Raw genomic sequence first — 20,388 nt, 5'->3', positions numbered from 1 at the left:
ATTCCTAACATTATGTGTGTGATCTTGGGTAAGGCCCTTCACCTCTCTCAGATTCACTTTCTTTATCCTCAAAATAAGGAAGTTGTACTGACCATATGTTCTCTAAGGCTTTTTTAAGCTCTACACCACAGATCCTATGACTTAATGACTAGAATGACTCCACAGACAAAAGGAATATTTGTAATTTAAACCATTCATTTACAATCAGAGTCAATATATGTCCGTCTTAGGTTTATATTGTCATAGTATTCACAATTAAAAAATACCATGCCACTGCTATTGACTTATTTCCAGAAGATTTATCAAAGAAACATCCCTGCTCGACACTTGGCCCAGGGGCCTAAGTTCTGCAAACTCTTCAGCTTTTGGAGATCTGGAGGTCAACTGCTAGTTTCCAATGTTCCAGTCTGAGGAGGAGATTTTTACCCTTGATTTAGTCATCTACCACATTGACCGTCTCAACTTGTATTATCTGCAAATCTGCCTTCTATGTTTTCTTTCAAGTCACTGGTAAAAAATAATGAACTAAATAGGAATGAGGGTGGAGGCCTCATCTGGACACTTACCTTCAGATGAACATTTATCCATTAATAATAATAATAGCTAACATTATATAGCACCTACTATATTCCAGATACTCTGCTAAGCACTTTACAATTATTATCTCAACAGATCCTCACAACAACCCTGGGAGGTAGGTACTACCTCATTTTACAAATGAGAAAGCTGAGGTAAGCAGAGGTTAAGTGAGTTGCCCAAGGTCACACAGCTAGTAAGCATCTGAGGACAAATTTGAACTCAGGTCTTCCTGACTCCTTTCTTAGTTCTCTATCCATTGCAACACCTGTCTAATTAATTAAGGGTAATTAACCATTACTCCTTTCACACAACTATTAAATTATCTACAATTATAATTTATCGTGCTATCATCTAGCTCACATTTCACATCTACACTTCCTAAAAATGCAAATGATCTTCCTTTATGTATCTGCATTTAGATATTTAGTCAATGAAGGCATAGGGATCATGATTGGATTTTTGATTTCATTGATAATGTAACTTCCAGGCAATGAACCTCCCTCTGCTAATGCAGGTTGACACTTCCCTGCAACTTGAGTTTTAGAGAATTTTCTGGGGTCACTGAGAGGTAAGTGATTTGCCCAGGGTCACACGGCCAGTATGTGTCAGAGGTGAGACTTGATTCCATCAGGTATTCTCAGTTTTCAAGAAGTTGACTCTCAGGGCAGCAGGCAGACATTGTAAATGGTGTTCCCAACGTGTAGCATGGGGTGTCTTGATGTGGCTCAAAAGGAGGCCAGAAGAGAGATAGCTCTCAAGTCCTCTCCCCTCCTTCCTCTCCAAGCTCTCCTAGGAGGGGAAACAGGATTTTGGGGCCAGAGGTTGCAGCTGCTCTACTGTCCTCAGAGAGAGGCATACTGGGTTAAAATTATATCTATCTGGTGGTGTTCCCTTAAACATTCTTAGCATAGAGATTGTAGTTTTCAGGTTCAAGCTAAAACAAATTTAGCTCACAAAGAGTGTTATTTCTTTTTTCTTTTCTTTTTCTTTTTTTTGGTGAGGCAATTGGGGTTAAGTGACTTGCCCAGGGTCACAAAGCTAATAATGTTTGAGGCTGGATTTGAACTCAGGTCCTTCTGACTCCAAGGCCAGAGCTCTATCCACTGCGCCACCTAGCTGCCCCATGAGTGTTATTTCTTAAAGGGGAAAGGAAGATCCCAGGCTTTATATTCAACGCTTCACTTCCCACCAAATATTGGTTCCACAATAAATACATATAGTGTATAGCAAAGAAACCCATTTATCTGAGCTGATAGCAAAACAGAAATCAGAGAAATATGAGAATATATTCCAGACAATACAAAGTATAGGAGTTCTCCCACTGAGAGTGTCCTGATTTTACCCAAAGGGGGAAATTCTCCAAAATTTCTAATGTAGGAAGCTGGGGATAGGGCCTGCTCCTCTCATTTTGACTTCTTCCCTGAGTTTTTTTATCCATTCAGAACCTGAAGTTGGCCTTGTCCATCTTCTTTCTTGAAGCTGAAAGCCAGAACAAAGAGCCCAAAGAGACCAGAACTTTCTTCTCTCTTGCTTTTGTTGACTCTGCCTGGGCCCTTCTTTGTCTCCACAAGAAGGAAGAGCCTCATATCAATGGGCTTTGGGATCGGGTTAAGCATAACTTGTTTCTTACCTCCTGACTTTTTATCTCTACTCAAATCTCAGTACTCTTTACCAAAATGTTCATTCAAGTCCCACATGACAATCATATCATTGTTAATATTCTTAAAGAGAAGAAATTTAACTCTGATAGATGAAAAATAATGAGCCTGAGTTTAAGTATCAAGTTCCAGTTAAGTGTTTGAGAGATTGGAGTTTATGTAAAAGAAGGTCGGTGAGTTAGATACAGAAGTAAGGCCTCAGACCTGTCTTGGATATTTTCTCAGACTTCTTCTGACTGTCCACCACATCTTTCCCAGGGCTCTGTGCCTGACAGGAGCAACCAGTGGAATGTTGTGGAAGCACATGGTTGACTTTGATCATCCTCAGAGACTGGATTTTTTCCTCAGAATTTCTGAGCTTAACTTCATAATCTATTTTGCATGTGTCACTGAGGTATATATTTAAACTCTTCTTGACCCTGCTTATATTTTCAGTGCATGCTCCCTTTTGGGGGAACCAGTAACTCCAATAGGCATCATTAGTTCCATGTGATCCTTACGTGATGCATAATTTGGACTTTCACTTATTCCAAAACTGACTACTTTAGATGGCAAAGGAGATACTTCAGCCTCACACACCTGGGTTTAGGAGTGTTCGAACTGGCATTCTCTCTGCCTGATGTGATTTAAATTAGATCCCAAAGTACTTTCCTGAGTAATCTACCAAAGAGCATATGAGGAATCTGTGATAGTAACCAAAATAGTCATCATTGCTTTTCATGTCTTCTGGAATCTTAAAGTACTTTAAAGCCATTTTCATGGTTGAGGGCTAATTACTGAGGAGTACAAAGGGCATGGCTGAATTAAAAGGAACCCTTGTGTTTATCTCTAGACTCAGAAAGACTCAAAGTGAGGTGTTGACTCTGTGAAGAGGGAAGACCCACATCCATCCTGATCCGTGGAAGATGAAAGAAATTCAGTCACTCTATAGGAGCTAGCTGGGACCTTACTTTGGGAAGGTGCATCGTAGAAGTTTCACAGCTACCTCAAAAACCCTTTTGTACACCAATTATACAGAGACTATAGGACTTTCAGTGGTCAAACTGAAGACATATGGATTAGCTTAAGGTATGAAGGTCAAGGAGTCTCTCTTAAAGATTAGTAACATTTTTTAGCAATGGGGATTAGGAGCTGGGCAGGGCTCAACAGATCATAGTTAAGAAACCTGCCAGTGAAAGGGGGGTTGAATGGTAACAAAGGGCAAAGCTGTAATGGATGACAGCGATGGCAAAGGAGTCCAGCATTCTGGTGGCAGGCTTCCCATCTTCACAGGGAGTGGGAGGAGTCTGGGCAATCTATGAACCTTTTCTCAGAGCAATATTTTTAAATACATAAAATTATAATACATAGGATTTCAAAGCTAGGCAAATATATTCATATACAATTTTCAAAATTTTTAAAAAACAAGTTCCTGCACCCTAAATTAAGAAATCTGGCTTTATATGAACCACAAAATCTTAACTGTGAATGTTTTACAGAAGGAATTACAGATTATGTCATTGAAATTCCTGTTATGAGGAAAGAATACTCACCAGTTAAGCCTGTATCATCACTAGTCATGGGTGACAAAGACCAAGATTCAGGACTCGCTGACAAATCAGGAGGGAGAGAATCTGCTGCTTTCCCCAAAACTTGGACTTCACATAGAGATATCATTGTTTTTCTTCCTGGGTTGAAAACACTCACATATCTTCCATGCAATGTCCCACATTTGAAAAACTCTGTTTTTCCATGGCCCAAGTAACCAATGATTGCACATCTGAAGGCAAGCCATGTTTTTATTTGTAAGGATGCTCATGTACTGATTAAAAACAGCTACACAGAGCTAAATCAAAGATGATTAATCCCATCAAAAAAGACAATACAGAAATTTGTCCTCATGGCCACAAATGACATCAGCATCCATTGCCTCCTACTGAAACACATGATCAGTGTGGTATTTTCTTCTTCCTCCTCTTTTCTCAAAGTTCATACTCATACTACCTCTGCTGCTAGTTACCAAGTCTTATTCATTTTTCCTTGTCTGTGACAAGTCTGTGTTTATCTTTTATCTTCTTGCCCACACCTAACACAATATCGCTACCAATGAGAATGGTGCTGTTTCATAGAAGACACTAAAAATGGCTTGTTGAATGCAATATAATTGAATTGAAGATTTTGGTTCTTATGTGTCAAATGCCCATATTACCTCCTGGGTGGATGATCATAAATGGTTTTCTAGCTGATCTCTTTATTTCTAAGCTCTGCCCCTTTCAATTCACCCAGGGCAAAGCTACTAGAATCATCCTTTCTCAAACACAGCTGGTGGCTCACCAAGAGAGGTCCACTATAATTTCCCATACCAGGCCAGAATATATAAGGTATTACTTGGTCAAGTACTTCTTGGCTACCCTATTTTGTGGAGCAAGAATAAGGAAAAAAAACCCCCAACAACCTGTCTAGGGGATTGCATACACTCTACAATAGCATATATTTTCCAAAAACCAAATGAAAACTGTTTTCATGATTGGTCACTTGAGAGGAGGCATTCCAATAATGATAGAAAAGAGTCACTTCCTGGGGCATTATAGGAAAGTGGGTGTTGGGTGTGTCTGAATGTTTATATAGCCTCACTGAGGGACTCCTGAAATGTAATAAGGACCTGATGGCATTTGTAACTGAATTGAGGGGGTGGAGAGTGATTCTCTGGTCCTATAGGGAAGGGTTTTCCCCTCCCAAATATCACTATGTGGGTAAATATTTGATAAAAAGAGGCTGAATCACCTCACACTTCAATATCCATATGGTTATCCAATCAAGTGAAATTCTAGAATAACTCCTTGATACTAGCAGATTTATGAATTGAATGGAAAATATTGGGTGAAGGTTTGGTAAGAATGTATTTCATTCATCCCTCTGGGTCTCCAGCCAGACTGTCTGTTTTTTTGTGCTCAATTTGGAGGAAGAATTTGGCTGCGTATAGATTCCTGGGGCCTATTTAGCATAGGGATAGGGACAGAGATAAGGAGTTTCATAAATAGAGGAAACTCCCAAGTGAAGAGATTCCCTTTCTTAATGCTGATCAGCACCTTCTCTACACTTAAAGTCTTAGAAAGTTGCCGAGAGCAGAGACAGCCTAAGTGACTCGCCCAAGGTCTCTCATTCAGTCTGTGTCAGAGGTAGGACTTGAGTATCGGTCTTCCTGGCTCTGAGTCCAACTCTCTCTCCATTACCCCACAAACCCTACTTGGTTTCCCCATTTTCAGTCAGCTGGCAAAATAATTTTCCTAATGCAGAGCTCTGACCACGTCACTTCTCCATTCAAGAACCTTTACTAGATGGCTATTGCCTTTTAGCATGAAATAGAAACTCCTCAGCTCAGCATTTAAAGCCTTTCCCAGGCTGAATTCAGCCTGCATCACCAGACTTATTTCACATTACTACTCCCTATGATGCACTTGGCATTCCAACTCAGCAGGTCTCCTGATTGTTCCATAAAGTTGGCATTCCATTTCCTCTCTCTGAGACTTTGCACAGGCTGTCCTGTGTGCCAGGAATGCTGTCCCTGCTCACCTCCACCTCTAAGAATCCTTAGCTTCTTTTAAGGCTCAACTCGGGTGACACCTTCTATGGGAAACCTTCCCTGACTTCCCGAGTGCTCTCTACCTCCTCAAACTGTTTCTTATCAGTTTATATGGTGTATAGCCCTAGTAGAATGTATGTGGCACCGTCTCTTTCTCTCTGGCTTCTCCCCTACAAACGGAGGAAGCTTCAGCTTCAGGAAAGTTGAAAAATAAAGTAACAACATTTAACAGCAGGACAGAGTAGCCGCAAGGTAGCAGGTAAAGTTCAATTAAGTAAGAACATCATGTCTAAAGGGAGCTGAAATACATATTTTGCTACCATATCACCTTTTAATCATATGATGTAAAAGCTAATATGTATATATTGCTTTAAAGTTTGCAAATCACTTTACAAATATTATCTTGTTTTATTCTCAAGAAATGAAGTTTTGATTCAAACCTGGAATTGAATGCGCCACCGTTGTCAAGGGAGTCCCCCACCAGGATCAATGCTCCGCGTAATTCTTCAGTACAACAGTCTTTTCGGGTAGTGATTGCCACAGATTCCACAGTTTGTGTAGACCCCAAATCTACCATCCACCAGGGATTATTCTCTCGGTGGGTTTGAATACAAGAGCCTTTTTCAAAATCGCTGAGTAAAGACCCATCCACAGCTCTTTCAGGAGACCCAGAGGGAGTGAAGATGCTGGACTGGAAGGCAGGTTTTCCCCTTGATAGCACTGGGTCTGAAATGATGAGATATGTGAGGGTAGAGGTCAATCAGCCATCAGGCGCAAAGTGCAAACTCCATTACTAGAATGGTTGTCCCTTACTCCCAGGAACAAAGGCAGTACTCATTACCAAAGAAACGATTTACCACAAATATCAAATTATTCACTGACATTGCTAATAATGTCATTCTTGCTTTTAAGAGTTCACAATACAATTCAATAAATATTCTATACTAATATACCTTTCTCTTCCAAGCAGCAATGTGGAAAGGAAAATCAAGCCTACACAATGGTTTGCATAGCATTCACATTATTTTACTTGGCTTTACTTGGCAATTTTATACTACTATAATCTTGATACTTCTAACAGTATACATTTCGATAGCCAGAAATCATGTTTAACATGAACTGTCAAATACTACAGGGTTTGAGGGGCAACTAGGTGGCACAGTGGATAGAGCACCGGCCCTGAAGTCAGGAGGACCTGAGTTCAAATCTGTCCTCAGACCAAATACTTGACACTTACTAGTTGTGTGACCCTGGGCAAGTCACTTGACCCCAATTGCCTAAAATAAAAAAAAATACTACAGGGTTTGGGAATCTTATCTTCATGTTTTAACCTCAGGTTATCATAACATTTATTTATTACTCCTGGGAACTACAGTCTAAATAACATGGCACCACAAATTTTTGTGTGGTTCATTCTTTAAAGCAATTGGTACATTCTGTAAATGGGCATTTTAACTCGTTCTTTAACTCTCTCTCTCTCTTGGCTAAAAATGACCTGGGTTCTCTCTAGAAACTTTAAGGAATAAATGAGTCAATTAATTCCAGCCAATTCTACACAAAACATCCCAGCTGAAATTTCTATGAACTAAAAAATATTAAGAATATACTTAAGAATATTTAGAACATCTAGTTACTAAAATATAAACAGATCCACGTGAGAACTGAAGGGTTCATTAAAAACTTTGTTGTTCTCATAGTGGTTCTTAGAGTATTAATCTTTACCATCTTTATCACAATGCACAGAGCTCTTTCTGAAAGGTAACTTGTAATAAAGGATACATTCTTATTTTGTGAGCTAGATATGAATGCTGAGAGAAGTAGGAAAAGAATTACAGGAAGAAGGAGTAAACAAGGAAATAGAAATAGAGAGGAAGCTGAGTGAATATTGGAAATATTTTTTAAAAGGAAGAAAGTTTGAGGGAATAGCATTATAAGAGTGTACTTTTCACAAAACCTTTAAAGAATTATATTATATCAACTAAATCTTAATTGAAGAAAGAATGTCACAAAAATGTTGCCAATGCATTGTGGTGAAGAAAATATACTCACCAAAATTGTTCTCATTGACATCATAAGCACATGATCTTTCGGGAGATCTATGACTCTTGGTTATCTCTTGGTCATCAACAGAAGCTGATAAAATATAAGAGGTATCACTGGAAGTCTTATTTTCTGAATTCCAGGTTTTAACAAAGATTTTCACATCACAAAATGATAAAACTTTTTCTCTCCCTGGATGAATGATCGTTACATATCTTTCATTCATTGCTCCACAACTGAAAACACGTTTTGTTCCTAGACCCATGAGAAGACTGATTGCACATCTGTAAAGAAACAATATTGTTATTTGTGAGAGTTTTGTGATGATTGTATATTGGATATGCAGGAAGAAAATGTAAGAGGAATTATTTATTCCTTTGTGTTATCATGACTCTGCAGTTTAATAGTTTATCTCTGTTTATTCCCTAATAATTAAAAAAGGCTTCCTACCAACATAATTAATTGCTAAATATTGAAATTGTAGAAAGCTTATCCACATTGCTGGAAATGGTACCAACATCTATCTTGTATCCCATTCACAAAGATGTGGAAAGAGTGATCTTTGACTCTTCCATATCTCACTCCATGCTTTCCTCCCAGACCAGGAAGCCAGCCCTTCCTAGTGAAACTTCTTAGCCTGCAACATCCCTTAGGTTAGACCTTTTTCCCCTGCCAGCATTAGCCTGCCAATGGATATTGGCAAACAAGTCTAATCATACCTTGTGATATTCTCCAAAGCCCTGTAGTCCCTGCAGTGGTTATTCGATGCCCACTCTTCCCCTTCTTGACCTGCTTGCCTACACAGCATCATATCTTGGGGCATATATTCTAGAAATCATTCCTTTTTTATGGAAAAAGAAATTTGAGAAATACTCTGGCATGCATCTTAAATTTGAGGAGAGAGTTTTTCAAAGTATTCAGCCAAAGGCTTAGTTGGATTCCACAAACTAAACTTTTAAAGAGAAAATTAGCCCAAGGAGGATGGAAACATTGAAATTATGAAGACATATAAGGAGACAGTTCTGATGAGAAAAACAGGAATAGGTTTCTATTGAGACTGACATGTACTTGGATGCATGGGGAAATTGTCAACTAATTTAGTTAGAAGAATGATGAATGATTTATTTCCTTGTGTCATCATGACTCTGTAGTCTAATAGTTTAGCTCTATTTATTCTTTTATAATTAAAAAAGGCTTCCTCCAACATCATCAATCACTAAACATTGAAATTGTAGGAACTTATCCAAGTTACTGGAAATGGTGCCAACATCTATCCTATATCTAACTAACTACTCTAGTTAGAAAAAAAAGATACATGGACAGAAAGAAGGAGAAAGGAAAAGTAATAAATGATGACTATAAAAAGCAATATAATAGTACCAGACAGAGGAGTGTCATGAGCATTGAGCACATAGTGTGGTGTACTTGGTTTATTCTTTACATATGCCTATGATCTTTGGCTTCTCTCACTAAACTGTATACAACTTTAGGGCAGACGAACTTGCCTCTATTTAATATATCTATAACAAAAACCAAAGAGGTACAAGGCTAAGCATACGCCAGGTACACAATAAATGCTTCCTCAATTAGGGAACAAGTTAGCAAATAAATAGATTAAATGAATATTTCTTGGAGATCATGGTTGAATGGTTATAAATAGAGAAAAACAGTGGCGATAGTCTCTCATCCTTTTTGAAATGGTATGGAGAAATGGGTGAGGAATACCCTAGGGATTACCTTTCTGGGAACCACAGTCTGAGGACTGTCTTAAATGGACCAGCTCCACCTTCCAGTTTCAATGTATTTTTTTTTACTCAAATATAGTACCTTTGGACACTATTTTCAGCCTGGAGGTCCTATTTTAGCCTTGCCCTACTCACCCACCAAAATGCACTGACTTTATGGTCCCAAATATATTTAAGGGAGAGAGAGGAGAAAGTAGAGAAGAAGAGACTGTGGTTACCAAGAAGTGAACATGCCCAGAATCACACTAAAATCAAATTTTCATTTCAACTCTAAGCAAATTTGTCCTAAAAATAATGGATTTGAAAAGTTATAAAGAAATGCATTACCATCCCACCAGCTTTCAAAAGATAAATCTTAATTCCATACCTTGCATTGAATTTTCCACCCTGATCAGGTGAGTCTCCCACCAAAATCATGGCTCCGTTTATCTGTTCCTTACAACAATCTTTTCTATTGGTGATTGACACAGAGTCTATAGTTTGTGTTGAACCCAAATCTGCCATCCACCAGGTGTCATTCTCTTGCAATGTTTGAATACAATGGCCACTTTGAGAAGACCCATCCATAGGGTTATCAGGAAATTGAGAAGGAATGAAGATGCTGGACTGAGATGTTTGTAATTCTTTTGTCTGTAGTAGACCTAAAATGACAAATGTGGGGCAGTTGTTAAATGAGATGATAAGTGCAGTTGTGGGGCAATTATACAAGATGGCTTAGTGGAGTGGAAAGATGGCTGGCTGTGGAATTGGAAGAACTGATTTCAGTTCCATTTTGATAGTATATGTGTTACCTTGGGCAAGATCCTTCACCTCTGGGACCTCAATTTCCTCCTCTGCCAAATGAGAAAGTCATACTGCTTCTAATTAAAAATATCACACCACTTCCATTCACCTGTTTCCAAAAGGCATAACTTATTTCTCACCTCCCAACTTTTTATCACTACTTCAACTTCAACACTCTACAAAAATGTTGATCTAACATTGATCTAATGTGATCCTTTATCATTGGCACTCTTCCTAAAAAGATGATATTTAACAGGGGTGAATGAGTCTTGGTTCAAATGATCAAGTTCTAATTAAATACTTGGAAGACAGAAGGTTGATGTGAAGGAAGATTTGTGTGTTAGATATAGAAATAAGCCCTGTCCCAGGGCTCTGACAATGGGAACAGTCAGAGCGTTGTGGAAGCACATACATGACCTTCTGCAAATCATCCTTAGAGACTGTGGATGTTCCCCCAAACTTTCTGAATTTAACTTCATAATTTATTTTGCATGTGTTACTGAGGAATCTATTTGAACTCTTCTTGAACCCGTTCATTATCCGTTTTACCCCTCCTTGGTGTCACTACTTCCATGTGATCCTTGTCTGATGTATAATTTTGACTTTCACTTATTCCAAAACTAGCTATTTTAGATGGCAAAAGAGATACCATAGCCTCACATACCTGGGTTCAGGAGTGGTTGGAATCGGTATTTTCCCTGCCTGGTGTGATTTGAGAGGTGCCCTTAGGCCTCAAAGTATTTTCCTGAGTGATCTATAGAAGAGTCATATAAGGGGTAAAGGGATCTTTGATGGTAACTAGAATATCCACCAGTGGTTTTTTATGCCTTCTGAATCTTATAGGTACTTTAGAGACATTTTCATGGTTGCAGGGGTGGGGGTGGGGGTGGGGGATGGGTGTAATTACTGGGGAAGATAAAGGGGCATGACAAATTAAAAGGCATCCTTTATATATCCCCAAACTCAGAAAGACTCATAGTGAAGTGGTAACTCTGTGAAGAGGGAAAGCCTACATCCATCTTGACCCATGGAAGATAAAAGGATTTCAATCACTTTTACACAACCTGGAGATAGTAAGGACCTTGCTTTGGGAGGATGAGTCATAAAAGTATATCTGCCACCTCAACCACCCTTTTGTACTTCAAGTAGACAGAGACTGTAGGACTTCTAATGACTGAACTGAAGACATACCAAGTAGCCTGGGGTATGGAGATCAAGGTATCTCACTCTAAAGATCAGTAACATTTTTCAGCAATGGGGAATAAGAGCTGGGCAGAATTTAGAGGATCATAGTTAAGAAGCCTAAAGAGTAAAGACAAAGTGCCAGTGAAAGATGGAGAAGGATATCGAAGAACAAAGGTATACTGGATGACAGCTATGGCAAGGCAATTCAGCATTCCAGGAGCAGGCTTCCCAGCTTCACAGGGAGTAGGAAAAATCTGGACAATCTATGTACTCTTTCTCAGAGTAATCCTCTTAAATGTATAATATAAAATTCATAGAAGTTCAATGCTAGCCAAAAATATTGATATACAAATTTAAAACACCTTTAAAAACAAGTTCTTGGGCCCTGGATTAAAAGTATGGCTTTATATGGATTATATTCTCTAACTATGAATCTTTCATGGAAGGAATTGTAGACTATGTAACTGAAATCCCTATCATGAGGAAAGAATACTCACCAGGTAAGCCAGTGTCATCATGGCTTTGGGTGATGAAGGCTGAGGTCCAGGACTGGCTGATGGGACACTAGGAGAGATTGAACCCGATGCTTTTCCAAAGACTCGTACTTCACAGAAAGATAGAAATGCTCCTCTCTTTGGGTTGACAACACTCACGTATCTTCCTCTCATTGTCCCACATCTGAAAAACTCTGTTTTTCCATGGCTCAAGGAACCAATGACTGCACATCTGCAGGCAGACCATATTTTAATTTGGAAAAAATCAAAACACTGATTGAAAACATCTACATAGAGGTCAGTAGCGGATGATTAATCCCTTGCCTCACTTATTTTAGGATGAGCTCTCAGATCAACATTAAGCTTGATTTATACATTGGGAACACTTACTAAGACATTTACTAGCTAGTTGTGTGACCCTGGAAAAGTTATTCTCTCTCCAACTCAGGTTCTTCATTTGTAAAATAGTGTTAATAATAGTACTTAACTGCAGGGTTGCGAGGCTAAAGAAGAAAAAATAAAACCCACTGTAAATCCTAAAATACAATATGAATATTAGCTTCTATTATAAAGCAGTGTCCAGCTCAGAGTGATGTTGACCCAACATGGGGCAGCAGCCTTTGTAGGACTAGCCTGAGTGAATGTCACTCACTCTGATCCATCATGGACTAGCTATATGAAAGAGTTGGAGATCTCTCCTAATGGTACTCTTTAATTTACTCTTTAAAAGGAGCTTCTTTCTCTTCCTAAGTTCATTGGATCCTGAGTCTGTCTGTCTGTCTATCTATCTATCTATCTATCTATCTATCTATCTATCTATCTATCTATCTATCTATCTAAATATCTATCTATCTAAATATCTATCTATCCATCTATCCTATGCTGTGAGAAGTCCCAGGTCCAAAGTCCTTGAGTCTTCACCCAATGAATGCATATCTGAGTTGAATATTAGTTGGTAATGTGTCACCTTAGGACTCCTGGGTTCACAATAGTCCATGTACTGTCCAGAATTTTCTGAATCTAGAAATAGCTGCAGAAGCACAGTAGGAGATGGTTATCATGCAGTGTTTTATTGTCTCTATTGAGTCAACGCTAAGAGTGAAGCAATTCATAGTTAAGCATTTTTTTGTTGCCTGTGGGAAATGACTGCATTGTATAATAGGCATACACAAAGATTCAGTGACATATAGCATAAGTAGGAAGAAGTGGGATTTGCCAGACATGGCAGCTTGAGAGCTGTTTGTTGAGCATTTAACCTAGATATCGAATTGCTTTGCATACCCAGGGAGAAAGTTGGAGGGGAGGGATAGAAGAGTATTTCCTTTATTGGATCCCCAAGGAGGTTGGTACTGCCCAAGCCCTTCCAGATGATTGGTGAATTGCATCAACAAGATGAGCATGGAACCTGCCCAACTGGGATCCAACTGGTGGCACCAACTGGTGGTTAAAATAGCAAATTCCTTCTTTGAGGAGAAGGCCTTTTTTTTTTTTGTCCTTGTATCACCCATACCCAGCTCTGGGTGTGACATATATTATACATGTACAAAATACCTTTGAATTGAAGTGGAAATTTCCCTGAACTTGGAGTTACAGGATATAAGTTTGTTTCCTGGTCTGCCACTTAACACGTGGGTAACTTTGGGCAATTCACTGAACTTTTTTGGTTGGGTTTCCACATCTTGCAAAGGAGGAACCTAGATAACTTCAATTGTCTGGGCCACCTCTAAATTTGTGGTCCTAGGAGCCCGTGATCTATGACTCCTTAAGTTTATTTCAGACATGACAGACATTCATATCCTTGCATATAGCTGTCATCTAGTCCTGTGCTTTTCCTTCTGCAGACTGAGCACCCCCATTTCCTTCACATTATCATTAATGGCGTGAACTCAAGATTTTTAAAGTCCTGGCTGCCTGCTCTGGATCTTATTCCCTGCAGAGATTGGTGATTAAGCTACTAGCCTGCGGCCACAGTCTCCTCGGGCTGTCCCAGATTTAGCTTGAGATCTGTTCTTTGCCACTGGACTTTTTCTGGTACACTGGAGGCCACCCACAGGCTACAAATACATCCCACTGCCACTTCCCACCTCTCATCCTGCCTGTGCTAGAACAACCCTTTATGTGGTCCTACCTACTATGGGGTGGAGTATCTGGGACTCAATGGACATTGCTTCACGGTCTGCTATGAGCTCAAGTTTTGAGGAAGGGCTTTGGAAAGTCTAATCATCTGTCTCCCTCAGTGGACCTCATTCTATCCACAGATACTCCTTCTGAATTCATTTCAATGGTTAGCATGTGCTCACCCCTTTCTAGTTATGTTGAAACTTCAGATGCCAGTAGAAAAACTCAATTCCTAATCCCCAACTGCCTCCTTTCCTGTGCTCACTTTCAACCCTATCCCCCAAACACTTACTCTAAATCTGCTTCTTCCGCTGTGTTTTTTGGAGTTGGGTTGCCTCTTTCCTTCTATTGCTTCTTCCAGACTAGGACTAGGTGCTAGGAAGCCCTATCACTCAGCAGGCTATTCAAATTTATCACTCAATCTGGGTCTTCATGGCTCTTATTTATAGATCTCCAGAACATTCCCCTTCTTTCCTTGATGAAGTCAGTGTCCAGCTCACACTGTTTATCTCTACTATAACTCCTACCCTCATAGTAGGAGACTAACATCCATATTGATGCTCCTTAAAATACTCCAGCCTTGCAGTTTAATCATCTAATATGTTCTCATGATCTCCTTTTCTACTTCTAATTAGCCCCATAGTATAGGATCATACTCTTGATTATGCATTCACTTACATGACCCACTCTTATGTTCGTGAGCTACAAATTTACTATTATTATTATTTTTTTGGTTGGGCAATGGGGGTTAAATGACTTGCCCAGAGTCACACAGCTAGTAAGTGTTATGTGTCTGAGGCTGGATTTGAACTCAGGTCCTCCTGAATCCAGGGCTGGTGCTCTATCCACTATGCCAACTAGCTGCCCCCAACATTATTTTACCTTATCATCTTTTATCATCCCATGTTTTCCCAGACTTTATGATCCATGCCTATCTTTGTCCTCATCCTGACCTCCAATCTTCTGAACCATTGGTTCTTTCACAGTCCATCAGATCAGCACTGGCTACATTGTCTTTTCCTATCCCTACCTATTGATGAATCAGCTCAAATCTATACTGTCTTCTAAAGTCAAATCCCTTGCCCCATTTTACTATCAATCATAATGCCTTACCAAAATCCAACCTTGAATTCCTTTCATCATCTGCCTCCTTTGCACCTATCCACATATTATTAAGCAAAGTTGGAGAACATCAGTGGCAGGGTCCACTATAAATCTGTGTCATATAAAAGCCATTAGGCTCTTGCTGTAGTCAGGAAATCCTTTTTATTACCCTAATCAAATTGTCTAACTTGCCACAGAGGCAGTTCCAAAACATTCTCTTCCTCATTCAAGCCACTCATACTAACCCTCTCACAGAGTCAGCTTAGGACTTTGCCTCATTCTTCACTGAAAAAATTGTGGTCATTTGCTAAAAGCTCCAATCCTCTTCTGTGTTCTCCCTTGTCTTATTTCACTCAAACATCTTGCCCCATTATTTGCTCCTTCGCCTTTGTTTCACATGAAGATGGATGAGATCTCTTTGCCAAGGCAAACTCTCCTACATACACTCTTTATTCTACCCTGGCCCCCGCGTATTCTACCAATGCCATTCTCTAGAATGGACTTCCTACTACACTATCATACAATCCATTCAGAATATAATAGGAATGAATGTTCCATGAAAATATAAAATATCAACAGAATGATCATCAATTTAGATAAGAAAGTGGAAGGAGGGGAATCTTCTCTTCATTTGGAATTAATCAACTCAAATAACAGGTAACACTCCTTTAGGGGTTGGTTCTACTTAGATCACAACTGGACTATTAGCTGAATCCAGGGTCTTTCTTGTTTCTCTTGAATATGTGATAATAAACATTTTTTTGTCCAGGACTTCTTGGAACAATGAGCAAGTACACATCCATGCCATTAATTTCATTGTTTGGATATCCTAGAATGGGTGGAAGTGAGTCAAACTAAATTATCACATGAGATTCTAAGGGGTTATTTAAGGGAAATGGTTATATGATTAAGTTAACCAAAAAAAAAAATTCTCAATTATAGCCAATTATTGCCTATAATCAGAAAATCATATCTCAAGGGCCCCAAAACACATATTTTGCTACAATATCAGCTTTCAAATATATTAGGTTATAGCTAACATTTATATTAGCTTTATGAAGTTAATAAAAAGTTTATAAAGTGCTTTACAAATATCTCATTTTCAAGAGATAAAGGTTAGATTCATACCTGGCACTGAAAAAGCCACCAATTGTAGGGGATTCCTCCACCAAGATCAATGCTCCACGTAATTCTTCAGTACAACAATCTTTTTGGGGGGTTATTGCCACAGATTTCACAGTTTCTGTCAAACCCAAATCTACCATCCACCATGGATTATTCTCTCGATGTGTTTGAATACAAGTTCCTTTTTCAAAATCACTGAGTAGAGACCCATCTACAGCTCTCTCAGGAGACCCAGAGGGACCACAAATGCTAGACTGGAAGGCAGGTTTCCCCTTTGATAGCACTGGAACTGAAATGATGAGATATGTGAGGGTAGAAGTCAATTAACCATCAGATGCAAAGTGCAAACTCAGTTATTAGAAAGAATTGTCATCTCCGCCCAGGGACAAAAGAAACACTACTACTTTTAAGAAGTGATATAGAACACTCAGCCATCATCCACTGACATTGCTAATACATGTCATTCTCAGTTTTATGAGTTCACAATACATTCCAATGAAATGTGCTAAACTAGTATACCTTTCTCTTCTAAGTAGGAATGTGGAAATGAAAAATCAAGCATATATGATAGTTTGCATAGAATTCAGATTTCTCTATTTTGCTTGGCTTTTGAAGACGTGACTTAAGACCAAAAGCAATTTTGTTCTTCTTTCATCTTGAAATTTATTTATTTTAATCATACACAATTAGAAGGTCAAAAATGATGTTTAAGGTAAACTGCAAAGTGGTGTAGGCCGTTGTGGATCTTGTTTCCATGGTGTGTATGCTGGCTTTCATGAGAAGTTATTTAATTTTCCTGGTAACGGCAGTCTAAATATAACGCCAGCCACACACAATCTTTTGTGTGGTCAATTCTTTAAATTAATGGAACCATCCTGCAAATGAGCATTTTCATTCATTCTTTTTCTATTAAGGAGCTGGCTCCTGTCTAGAAACCTTAAGGGAAAAATAAGCCAATTCATTCTATCCAGCTATATACGCAATATTCCAGGCAAAATTTCTAAGAACTAAAAAATATTGAAAATATATTTAGCAATGTTTCAAATATCTACTTATTAAAAACATAAAAGGGTCCATAGGAGAATAGAACAACTCACTAAACATTTTATAGTTTTGATGGTGATTCTTATTGTATTTATCCTCCTCACCATACTTAACACAATCCCTAAAGCTCTTTCTAAAAGGTGACGTGGAATATAGGATGCATTCATACTTTGTTAGCTGGATGTGAATGCTGAGGGGAATAGTTAAAGGCATTGGAGGAAGAAGTAAACAAAAAAAATAGAAAGAGGAGAAGAAGCTGACTAAAAATTGGAAATATTTTTAAAAGTAAAAAAGTTTGAAGGGGTAGCATCAGAGAGTACATATTCCATGAAACTTTTTTTCAGAATTATGTTACCTAAAAAATATCTGATTTGAGCAAAGAAAGTAACCAAAAGGTGGCTGATGCATTGTGATGGGAAAAAAGTGATACTCACCAAAGTTGTTCTCTGTGAGATCAAAATTATAGTGAGAACCGTAAGAACCATGATTGGTTATCTGTTGGTCATCACCAGAAGTAGATAAGGAAGAATCATGGAACACATTGTTGTCTGAATTCCAGGGTTTTCCAAAGATTTTCACATCACAAAATGATAAAACCTTTTCTCTCCCTGGTTTTGTGATTGTCACATATCTTCCACTCATTTCTTCACAACTAAAAATACACTTTTTTCCTAGACCCAAGGAAGAAATTGTTGCACATCTGGAAAGAAACAACGTTGTTATTTGTGAGATTTTTGTGGTGATTGTACTTTGGCTGTGTGGGAGGAAAAGAAAAGATGAATAATTTATCCCTTTGTGTATTATGACTCTACTGCCCAACAACTCTATTTAGTCCTTAATAATCTAAAAAAAACTCCCTGAAAATATGATTTAAAAAAACTCAAATATAGCATGTTTGGACATAATTTTTCGCCGTTAGATCTTAGTTTAGTTTTTAAAAAAAAGTAGATACATTGACTTTATGGTCCCAAACATATATAAAGGAGGAGGAGTAGAGAGTGGAGAAGGGGAGCACAGAGTGCAGCAACCAGGAAGTGAACACCTTGAAAACTGACTTTGCTGGCCTAAAATTTTCATTTCTGCCATATGTAAATTTACCTTCAGAAATGTCATATTTGGAACATGATTCTTAATCCATTACCAACCCATCAGCTTTTTTTTCCCCCCTTGGTGAGGCAATGAGGTGAAGTGACTTGCCCAGGGTCACACAGCTAGTAAGTATCAAGTGTCTGAGGGCAGATTTGAACTCAGGTCTTCCTGAATACAGGACCTGTGCTCTATCCACTGTACCATCTAGCTGCCACTCACCAGCTTTTAAATGACAAAGCTCAGGCCAATACCTGGCATTCCACTTTTCACCCCGATAAGTTGAGTTTCCCACCAAAATCAGGGTTCCTCGTATTTGTTCAGGACAGTAATCTTTTCGATTGGTGATTGACACAGATCCTAGAGTTGTGTTGAACCCAAATCTATCATCCATCAAGGGTCATTCTATGTAGGGTTTGAACACGATAGCCACTTTGAACAGACCCATCCACAGGTTTTTCAGGAAAGTGGGAAGCAATGAAGACACTGGACTGAAAGGTTGGTCTTTGTTTTGAGAGTACTGGACCTGAAGTGATGAGAAAAGTGAGATTAGATGTCAGAGACCAGGTAACAAGTGCATCCTAGGGGGCAATTTGTGTGGAGAATAGCTTAATATAGTGGAAAGATTATTGGCTTTGAATTCAGAAGACCTAGGTTCACGTTTTAGTTCTGACACATACTATGTGTGAGACCTTGGAAAACACCTTTCGTCCCTCTGGGCCTCTCTTTCCTCATCCACAAAATGAAGATGTTGGACTGACTCTAGATCCTTTGAGGACTTTTTAAGTGCTTCATCTCAGATCCTATGGGTTCATGTTTAGGAAGAAGAGTCACTCCAGAGACAAAAGGAATACTTGTGACATGGATCAATCACTTGAAGTCGTAGTCAATATATATCACTCTTAACTTCATGATCTATTACTATTTATAATTACCAAATACCATGTATTATATGCCATTAATCTGACTCTTCTCTATAGATTTGTAGGAAAGAAGAAACACATCCATGTACAAGTTGCCCTAGGGACCTCAGTTCTGCAAGGTATTTAGCTCTTGAAGACCTAGAGGTCAACTTCTAGTTTCTAGTGCTCTAGCCTGGGGGGAAGATTTTCAACCTTGATTTAGTCATCTGCCATATTGACTACCCCTCTTTACTTTTTTGTCATCTGCAAATATGACCAAGATGACTTTCCCTCTCTCTTTTAACTCCCTCCCCCATTTCTGTCTCTGTCTTCTCTCCCTCCTCTCTAATTTTACATATATATGCATATAGATCTATGTATATTTCAAAATCACTAATTAAAAAAACTGAACTAAATACAGATGAGGAGAGAGGTCTCACCCAGACAATTCCCTTCAGAAAAATTTATTCCTCAAGTAGACAGAGAATGTAGGACTTCTAATGACTCAACTGAAGACATATCAAGTAGCCTGGGGTATGGAGATCAAGGTATCTTACTCTAAAGATTAGTAACATTTTTCAGCAATGGGGAATAAGAGATGGGCAGAATTTAGAGGATCATAGTTAAGAAGCCTGAAGAGTAAAGACAAAGTGCCAGTGAAAGATGAGAAGGATATCAAAGAACAAAGGTGTACTGGATGACAGCTATGGCAAGGCAGTTCAGCATTCCAGTGGCAGGCTTCCCAGCTTCACAGGGAGTAGGAAAAGTCTGGACATTCTATGGGCTTCTTCTTAGAGTAATCTTTTTAAATGCATAATATCAAATACATAGAAGTTCAAAGTTGGTCCAATATATTGATATATAAAAATCTAAAAATACTTTTGAAAACATGTTTCTGGGACTCCATGTTAAAACTCTGGCTTTATATGAATCATATCCTCAAGCACAAATCTTTCACAGAAA

The sequence above is a fragment of the Phascolarctos cinereus genome, unplaced genomic scaffold (assembly GCF_003287225.1).
Source record: "Phascolarctos cinereus isolate Bilbo 61053 unplaced genomic scaffold, phaCin_HiC Scaffold_1;HRSCAF=81, whole genome shotgun sequence".
NCBI classification, from domain to species: Eukaryota; Metazoa; Chordata; class Mammalia; order Diprotodontia; family Phascolarctidae; genus Phascolarctos; species Phascolarctos cinereus.
The sequence above is the reverse complement of the archived record's forward strand: the minus strand, read 5'-3'. Positions refer to the sequence as shown.